The sequence below is a fragment of the Plecotus auritus genome, assembly GCF_963455305.1.
Source record: "Plecotus auritus genome assembly, chromosome: 7".
Taxonomy (NCBI): Eukaryota; Metazoa; Chordata; class Mammalia; order Chiroptera; family Vespertilionidae; genus Plecotus; species Plecotus auritus.
Genome location: NC_137774.1, coordinates 82461482 through 82472337, shown reverse-complemented (window position 1 = coordinate 82472337; position 10856 = coordinate 82461482).

The following is a 10856-nucleotide window of genomic DNA, read 5'->3' as shown; positions in this document are numbered from 1 at the left end:
CCCCGGCCCCGGTATTTCTTCCTTTACTGTAACTTCCAATCCCATCCTCTCCCCCCCTCCCTCCCTCCCTCCCTCTCTGTCTCTCCTCTTTGTTAACCCTATATTACTTACTTTTTAAATTTTTAACTTTTCATTTTGAAATAAGGAATTATAGACAGAAAAAAAGTTGCAAAAATAGTACAGAGTTGCCATAGTACAGAGTTCCCATCTTACATAACCATTGTGGGGGCAGGGCACCATTTTCGTACTCTGGTCTAATAGTCAAATAGACATGAGACAGATTGGCAAGAGAAAACCAAATTTACTACGTACTATGTGTGGGTACCCCTCATACATGAGAGAGTCAGAGACCCCACATGCAGGAGAGGTTCAGTGATAGAAAGGGGGATTGAGGTATATAAGACATCATGAACTAGAGATGAGGTAATGCACCTTGGGGCTTTAGAAGGACATTACAGGGAGAACAGATATTCAGTAAGGAGTGGTTTGTCCTGCCAAACAGGTAGGTCAAAAAGGTTAGCTCATAATCTCTTACTGTAGGCAATGCCCCTAATTCAAGTTCTTCTAGGTAGTCAAGAGAGAAGAAAAAGTTGTCTTTAGCTCAAAACAATCCCCATACCACAGGGGCACATCTTGGGGTAACTCTTTCTGAACCCCCCACAGTACAGAGTTCCCATATACTCTTCACTCAGTCTTTCCCAATACTGATATCTTACATAACCATAGCACAATTATCAAACAAGGAAATAAGCACTGACCTAATACTATTACCTAAACTATGTTCCTTATTCAAAGTGTTGCCAATTGTTCCACTAATATCCTTTTGCCCATCTGGCATCCAATCCTGAATCACTTTTCATTGCACTGAATAGCCATATATTGCCTTACTCTCCAATCTAGGCACTCACCAGTTATTTTGTAGACTGTTCCTCCATTTGCCAATCCCATTGTTATGAGCTGAATTGTGTGTCCCTCCCCCCAAAAAAATCCATATGTTACAGTCTTAGCCCCCAGGTGACTCTTTGGGGATGGGGCCTTTAAAGAGGCGATTGTGTTAAATATGAGACCCTTGCCCTGACCAGTTTGGCTCAGTGGATAGAGCATCAGCCTGCAGACTCAAGGGACCCAGGTTCGATTCCGGTCAAGGGCATGTACCTTGGTTGCAGGCACATACCCAGTGGGAAGTGTGCAGGAGGCAGCTGATCGATATTTCTCTCTCATTGATGTTTCTGACTCTCTATCCCTCTCCTTTCCTCTCTGTAAAAAAATCAATAAAATATATTTAAAAATAAAAATGAGACCCTTAGGCTGGGCCCTAATCCACTCTGACTAATCTCTTTATAAAAGGAAATTTGGACACACAGAGACACCCAGGCAGAGCACACACAGAGGAAAGATCATGTGAGGACACAGTGAGAAGAAGGAAGTCTGCAAGCCAGGGAGAAAGGCCTCAGAAGAAACCAACCCAGCTGAGACCTGGACATTGGACTTCTAGCCTCCAGAACTGTGAGAAAATAACTTGTGTTTTTTAACTGACCTAGTCTATGGAATCTTGTTCTGGCAGCCTAGCTGACTAATATACCCATTCTCTTCAAATCCTGGGGATCTGCCAATTTCTGTGTTCTTTGACCCTTTCTATCTATTTCCATTCCTCCCCTCTCCTTGTCCTTGTTACTACTAGCTCCAAGCAAATACCTCTGTCAGAGTTTTCCCAGCAAGGCAGGCTCTTGCTCACCAAAGCATCTTTATTTATAGCTTATATTTTCCCTATTTTATTTTTCTATTGCTGCTGTACCACAGATTTACTTGCTTAAAACAACATGAACTTGTTGTCTTTGAGTTTTAGAGGTCAGAATTCTAAAATTAGCCTACACGCCTGGCCAGTGTGGCTCAGTGGTTGAGTGTCAACCTATGAACCAGGAGGCCATGGTGTGATACCTGGTCAGGGCATATGCCTGGGTTACAGGCTCGGTCCAAAATAGGAGGCTTGTAGGAAGCAGCCTATGGATGATTCTTTCTCATCATTGATATCTCTCTCTCTCTCTCTCTCTCTCTCTCTCTCTCTCTCTCTCTGTCTCTCTCTTCCTTCCTCGCTGAAATCAATAAAAATACTTTTTTAAAGAAATTAAATTAAATTAAATTAAAATTAAATTAAATTAAATGGGTCCACAGAGGCCTTGGTGGGTATGGCTCAGTTGGTTGGGCATTGTCCCATTCACCGAAAGGTTAAAAGGTCAATGGTTTGATTCCCAGTCAGGGTACATGCATGGGTTGTGGGTGTGCAGGAGGCAGCCAATCCATGTAAATTCTTTCAAAACAGCTTACATCTTTCTTCCCCAAACTTCACATCTAAAAGAACCTGTCAGCTCCAGGACAGCGGACCTGTTTGTCTCTTCCCTCTAGCCCTCTGCTTTGGTGATTCTGATTGCATGTCCCAGGACCTGGTCCTTTACTGGCTAGCATTTGGCTCAATAATCCCTTTCTTTCAGAAAAGCTTCCAGCCATGAAAGGTTTTTACTTGACACTGCATACTTGTCTCTTCCTATAAGCAATAAAAAAATAACACAATCTATTACTCAAGCAAACGCTAAAGAACCCACATGACCTTCAAACAAGAGATGCTCTAAGATAGATTAATTCATTACATTGGTGCTTCATTATCTCCAAGCTGTGATTCAGAGCCCTCCAGCAATCATGAGGCAACATATGCGTGTGACATTAATATTCCTGAACAGTGGGGGATAACTGGAGCACAGAGGGCCGTGTTAAAATGTAAAGAGGAGTTTTGTTAAGAACTCTTTTAGCAGGGAATAAGTGCTGATGTGGGCCCTGAGATTCAATTTACAATGAAGGATCACATTAAAAATATATTAAAATGGTTACATCAAAGCTTATTGTAACCGTTATTATTTCATTTTATTGAAACGAATCAGGGCTTAAAAAGAACCACTAAGTGGGCCACAGGGTCTAAAATCTTCTAACTTCTCTTGCCCATAATGAGCTGTCTAATAGACTACTATGCTTAAAAGCTCCAAGACCAACAGGTCTGTTTTCCAATGAATAGATGAAGCAATCAGCTAAGGTCACCACCTCCAAAAAGGTCATTGAAATTCCTCCAATCTCTTCAGTATCAGCTCTGCGACATGGGTTGAATCTGTGGGTGTGGGCACAATGCAGGAATTTGAAGCAACTGTCTTCCTCCTTGTCACCTGAAATAAGGCTTCAGGGAGGCTGGTAAGGAACCCTGATCCTCCCTCTTTCATGATTTTCTCATCCACCCACCCCTTCATTCTTAATTTCTCCAGCAGCCATCTGATGGAAGGGAACACTTTGACTTGAAGCTGGGTGCACCCAGTAAACACTGTGGCTACAGAACAATAAAAATAACTATGCTTTCTGCAAATTTTCTTTATTTGGATGGGTGAATGGGCTTGAAATTATAGGAATAGGGGTCGGAGGCACCACCACTATCTGAATGGAGAGAGAAAATATGTTTTAACTGGGGGAGAAGGTCAGAAGGGGAGGTTAGAAGGAAGAGAATATAAGTCTGCTTCCCACCAGAGCCTTAATTTCGTCTGTTAGCAGAAATGTTATTAAACAATTCTGTCATGAAATCATGGCATGTCACTGTGATGTGGAAAAACCATGCCTAAGAAGTCTGTCTTTAATGACCTAGGCAACTCTTAAACCCTTGACAATGATACAGCTTATGTGAAAGGTGCTTGGATCAAATGATCCTTTTCAGACCATTTTAATGTTGGCTGGAGCTGAAACAAAGTATGGAGGCTAACATTTTATCCGTTCTGAGCTCTTGTTTAGAAGTTTGGAAGACTTCCCCATCCTTCCACCTTGCCTCCAACAGATATGAAAACATGGCAACAGATTACTTAACAGAATGGTAGACATTATAGACCTGCAACATGGTATTTTGAAATCGTGAGGGCAGGAAGAAATATTTGAAATAGAGTGTTTCTCTGGCCCAGGAACTGTTTTCACCAGCTTTAAGTAACTATGGTGCCCACAATTGGTGTGGGATAATAGAGCAGTTAGTTAAATTTATTTTATTGATTTTTCATTGTTAAGCGTTGGAAAAAAATACCTTTGCAAATTCTCCCAAAAAACATAAAGAATAGATAAAATAAAAAATCTGAAATTATGAAAAACCCAACATTAGTGGTAGCTTTAAAGATAGTGCATATTAAAAAAAAAAAAGATAGTGCATATTCGGAGAAACCAAGATGGCGGCATAGGTAAGCACCTAAACTGCTGCCTCGCACAACAATTTCAAAACTACAACTAAAAGACAGAACGGACACCATCCAGAACCACAGGAAAGCTGGCTGAGTGAAAATTCTACAACTAGAAGGAAAGAGAAAAGCTCACAGAGAATTGGAGGTACGGCAAAGGGTCTTTGTGGCGCAGAGAGGAAGGGCGGCTGAGAGCCTGGCTGACTTTCTCTGGCGGAAGGGGGAAGGAAGCCCCCGACCGCACTGAACCCCAGTTCTGACTGCACTGAACCCCAGTTCCAGGCGAGCCCCTGGGGACCCACGCTCTTACGGGGGGAGTCTGGACTCTCGGGCGGAGACTCGGGAGCCGGGGAAGGCGGAGGACTGAAAGCGCGCACGCGCCAGTGCGCACAAAGGCTGTAGAGGTTGCCACAGGCTTTCCCTAGTGGAAGGGAGTCAGAGGCTCCTGAATGCACTGAGCCCCAGTTCTGACTGCAGTGAACCCCAGTTCCAGGCGAGCCCCTGGGGACCCACGCTCTTGTGGGGGGAGTCTGGACTCTCAGGCAGAGACTCAGGAGCCAGGGAAGGTGGAGGTCTGAAGGCGCGCACATGCGCGCAAGGGTAAGGCTGACAGGAAGCCAAGACTGAGACTCCACCCCATCCAAGCTGAGCACAGAGGCTATTGCAATTTGGCAAGTCTAATCCTATAAGGCTGTCTCCAGCACCGAACTTCTCCCAGCATAGACACAGCTGATCCTTACAGCCAACTGGCCTGGAGGTCAATTCTTCCCAGTGATACCAACAACAATCAAGACTTAATTACAACAAGGCTGTACACACAGTCCACAAAGGGGTGCACCAAGAGTGTCCACCTCAGGTTAACTGGGGAGGCAGACCCACTGGGCCATATTGGAAACCTAGCACACAAATCTACCTTACCAACTCAGGGAAGCAGTGAAAATGCGGCGTCAAAGAATCAGATCACAAACGAAAGAAATGGAGGAAAACAAACGACTGGATATAGAATTCAAAACCACGGTTATAAGGCTTTTTAAGAATATCCTAGAAAAGGCCGATAAATATAACGAGACCCTCGAAGATATGAAAAAGGACCAACTAGAAATTAAACATACACTGACTGAAATAAAAAATATTATACAGAGACCCAAAAACAGACAAGAGGAACACAAAAATCAAGTCAAAGAATTGAAACACAAAGAAGCAAAAAACACTCAACCAAAAAAGCAAAAAGCAAAAAATAAAATCCAAAAAGTTGAAGATAGTGTAAGAAGACTCTGGGACAACTTCAAGCGTACCAACATCCGAATTATGGGGGTGCCAGAAGAAGAGAGAGAGCAAGATACTGAAAACCTATTTGAAGAAATAATGACCGAAAACTTCCCCCACCTGGTGAAAGAAATAGACTTACAAGTCCAGGAAGCGCACAGAACCCCAAACAAAAGGAATCCAAAGAGGACCACACCAAGACACATTATAATTAAAATGCCAAGAGCAAAAGACAAAGAGAGAATCTTAAAAGCAGCAAGAGAAAAACAGTTAATTACCTACAAGGGAGCACCCATACAACTGTCAGCTGATTTCTCAACAGAAACTATGCAGGCCAGACGGGAGTGGCAAGAAATTTTCAATGTGATGAATAGCAAGAACCTACAACCAAGATTACTCTACCCAGCAAAGCTATCATTCAGAATTGAAGTGAAGATAAAGAGCTTCACAGATAAGAAAAAGCTAAAGGAGTTCATCACCACCAAACCAGTATTATATGAAATGCTGAAAGGTATTCTTAAAGAAGAGGAAGAAGAAAAAAGTAAAGATAAAAATTATGAACAACAAATACATATCTATCAACAAGTGAACCTAAAAATCAAGTGAATTAAAAACCTGAGGAACAGAATAATCTGGTGAATATAATAGAATCAGGGGCATAGAAAGGGAGTGGACTGATAATTCTCAGGGGGAAAGGGGTATGGGGGGGTTCATGAAGTGACTGGACAAAAATCATACACCTATGGATGAGGACAGTGGGGGGGAGGTAAGGGCAGAAGGTGGGGTGGGAACTGGGTGGAGGGGAGCTATGGGGGGAAAAAGGAGAAATAATTGTAATCTGAATAAAGATTTATTTTAAAAAAGATAGTGCATATTCAAATATGCAAATAAAATAAGAATTTCACTTATATTCATAAAAAGTGAATTAATCAGAGTTTTCTTCTCCAATTATGCCTTTTTGAACCTCTGAAATTTCACTTACTATAGAAAATATGTGACTCTACTAATATGTGGAAGAAATAACTAATTAGTGAAATAATGGTTTAATAATGATTTTAGTACTCTAGCAGTCTGACACAATCAGAAGAGAGAAATCACATTATAATTGGAACAGGAAAAGTTTTCATACAGTCAGTTCTTATTACTGTAAGTAGTTATGTTCTATAAACAAGGAATTAACAAATATTGAACCATCATTCGAAATTCAGGATTAGGTTCCTGTGAGCCTCTGGTCACAACATTTTCATCAACCGATCAATACATAAGCTTGCTTTGTGTTTCTGTTGAAGGATAACTTATTTAATATATATTGTTGATTCATTAACATTGCACTCTCAGCCAATATTATGTTTCATGCCTGAATAAAGCTTATCTAACAGGCACTTTATCCATAAGGCACCTCACTGCCTTCCTTTTTAAAATTTATTTTTCTTTATTGATTAAGGTAATACATATATGTCCTTATCGCCCCATTGCCCCCCCACATCCCCACTCATGCCCTCACCCCTCTGTTGTCTGTGTCCATTCATTAGGCTTATATGCATGCATACAAGTCCTTTGGTTGATCTCTCCCTCTTATCCCCACCCTCCCCTATCTTCCCTCTGAGGTTTGATGGTCTGATAGATGCTTCTCTGTCTCTGGATGTTTTCGTTCATCAGTTTATGTTGTTCACTATATTCCACAAATGAGTGAGATCATGTAATATTTATCTTTCTCTGACTGGCTTATTTCGCTTAGCATAATGCTCTCCAGTTCCATCCATGCTGTTGCAAATGGTAAGAATTCCTTCTTTATTACCACAGTGTAGTATTTCATTGTGTAGATGTACCACAGTTTTTTAATCCACTCATCTGCTGGTGGGCACTTAGGCTGTTTCCAAATCTTAACTATGGTGAATTGTGCTGCTATGAACATAGGGGTGCATATATCCTTTCTGATTGGTGTTTCTAGTTTCTTGGGATATATTCCTAGAAGTGGGATCACTGGGTCAAATGGGAGTTCCATTTTTAGTTTTTTGAGGAAACTCCATACTGTTCTCCACAGTGGCTGCACCAGTCTGCATTCCCACCAGCAGTGCACGAGGGTAAAGGAACCTCTGCATCCTTGCCAGCATTTGTCAAGTTTGTTGATTTGTTGATGATTGCCATTCTGACAGGTGTGAGATGGTACCTCATGGCCTTCTTTCACCTAGGAACACTAGACAGCACTTCAAAACGATGTTTAAGGGCTATTTTAAGCAGTGAAATCACTAATAAAAAGCACAAAAAAGGGAAATGGGGCGCTAAATAGATTGTGAAAAGAACACTTGTTTACAGGATAAGAGGTACAACAAGAAGGCAGAGTGTTGCCTTGTTCTCATGCAAGTTAGAAGTGTTAAAAAAAACACACAAAATTCAACCAAGTCAATTTGAAGAGCTAATTGGCTTTATTAGGTGATTCTCAAATCAGGCAGCATCCCATCTCGAACAAGTTGTACCAAACGACAGGTTTTTTATAGAAAGAAGGGTGGGGGCAAAGAAGCTACTTACAAAAAAAAAAAAAATTATTTTTAGACCAGGACATCTTGTTTGGGAGGGGGCTGGAAGGGAGGGAATAGCAAGAGTTTTTAGCTTGCAAACTGCCCCTTATTGGGAGGGGGGGAGAAAAAGTATGGAGAGGGCCCAGGTAACCGATTACTTTACTGATATTTGATCAGAAAATTCCAGACTGATTAAGATTACCTTTCTGGGAGAGGTTGAAAGAACAATTCGGTCAGGTATTAAATCTAGGTTTTGGTATCATGGTATCAAAGTGACACAGAATTTCTTGATGAATGGAAACCCCACACATCTGGTATCAGATGTGAAGTATGTTGTAGTAAAGTATTGAGTGTAGAGGAGACACACAGGAGAGTTTTTCCTTATATTCAGGGGAAGCTACAGGAGTTGAGCACTGGAAAACCCCAGCAAGAACCTACAAGCAAAACCCTTTCCTCCTCCAGTGTCTCTCCAGCGTCCTCTAGTGACAAAACATTGTGTCTGCTGTCAAAGGAAAAATATTTAAAAGGCTCAGATCCATTTTTACAGAGCAGGCAAAAATCATGGTTTTGAAGCCAGGAGAGGACAAATTAATAACCAGTGCAATAGTTAGGGGAAAAATAGAATATTGGGGACTAGCTCATAGTTATAAGAAATATTGCCCTGCCGGCGTATCTCAGTGGTTGAGCATTGACCTATGAACCAGGAGGTCACGGTTCAATTCCCAGTTAGGTCACATGCCCAGGTTGCAGGCTCAGTCCCCAGTATGGGATGTGCAGGAGGCAGCCAATCAATGATTCTCTCTCATCATTGATGTTTCTATCTCTTTCTCTCCCTTCCTTCCTCTCTGAAATCAATAAAACTATATTTAAAAAAACCGAAATATTAATCATGATCTGTTAACCGTGATCGTTTGGTTCTGATTAAAGAAAGCACATTCTAACCTGGTTGGGAATTTTATGCCCTGGGACCTGGGAGTCAACCTTGGACCTGGCAGTCAACCTTGGAATGTGGTCCATTCTCATCCCAGAACTGCCTATTATCATAGAAAGATTAACAACCTTGTTGCTCAAACGATGGAGACCAGGAGGCACTGGCCCGCAGCCCACATTGCCTGTAATCTGTAACCATTATACCCATCTTTATTCCTTTTGCCTTCTTCCTCATGTACTCTTTGTCCTACCCATTATAAACAGCTGGCTTATGGGAGAAGGGTACAGAGCAGATTTTCCTGGATGACCTGCTGCTCTCCCATACTGCCTGCATTAGGCATTATTGGAATAACTGCTCATATATTACTCAATCCTGTCTCTGTTTAATTGGCGCAAGTGGCGACAGGCAGCCCGGACCTATTGGTTGTCCGGTTTCACTATGCAATGTTCTTTTCAAAAATGATTGTACAACAAATATGAAAAACACAAAAAAATTTTTACAGCTAACCATTTTCCATTTTGGGTTAATTTTTAATAGTCTTTTTCCATGTCTTCTTACAATTGTTTCTTTAAAAAATTAGGCTGATATTACAAATGCTATTTTCTTACCTACATTTTTGAGTTAATAATACATCATCTTTCCATGTCAATAAGTAGGTATCTACATCACTATTTTTAAAGGTGTGTCTTAACCAATTTTACCATAATTTACCACTTTCTTATTATATTGTTGAATATATAGGTTGTTTTAAATTTTTAACCATTATAAACAATGCTGTGATTGACATTCTTTTTTTTAATCCTCATCCAAAGATATGTTTTTGTTTTACTTTTTAAAAATTGATTTTAGAAAGAGAAGAAAGGAGAGAGAGAAACGTCAATGTGAGAGAGAAACATTGAGTGGTTGCCTTCCAGATGAGCCCCCCACAACTGGGATCAAATCTGAGGTATGTGTTCTGTTTTGTTTTTAACATATTTTATTGATTTTTTTACATAGAGGAAGGGAGAGGGATAGAGAGTTAGAAACATCAATGAGAGAGAAACATTGATCAGCTGCCTCCTGCACACTCCCCACCAGGTATGTGCCCGCAACCAAGGTACATGCCCTTGGTCAGAATCGAACCTGGGACCCTTGAGTCCGCAGGCTGACGCTCTATCCACTGAGCCAAACCGGTTAGGGCTGAGGTATGTACTCTTGACTGGGAATCAAACCCTCAACCTTTTCGTATACCAGACGATGCTCCAACCAACTGAACCATTTGGCCAGGGCTAGACATTCTTATAATTAAATCTTTAACTTAATTATGTCTTAAATTTCTGGAAGCAGATTTTTGGGGGGCCAAAAAACATATATATTTTCAGTTTTTATTGTTGTTACTAAATGCCAAATTGCATCAACTGAATGTAATTAAAACCTATAAAAGGTTTCATAACAATTTGGAATTCTACCAGTAATGCATGAGAGTATTTATTTTCTTCTACTCTAACAATAGATATTATTAAAAACAAAAAAATTTTCTAATTTAACTGGCAAAATGCTATCTTGCTTGATTTTTGCATTTTTTTAATTCCTAGTAATGTTGACCTTTTTCATATTTGTTGACCATTTGCACATTTTTATTTTTTATATTGTCTCTCAATGTCTTTGTTCATTTTACTTTGGGGGCACAGTTTTAGAGAAGGCTGAATTCTTTCATAAAGTAAATAAATCTGAAACAAATGAAAGGTAGAATTCACTTTTTGATACTATTTCACCTTTTTACAATGTCCCCTAAAATATTCAATAACCTCTAAAATTTTACTTAGGGGAAGAAAGAATCTTGTTGGCCTGGCCTGCGGGGATCAGGCTGAATCTGTGCACCGGGCCTCTGACATCCTCCGAGGGGTCCTGGAT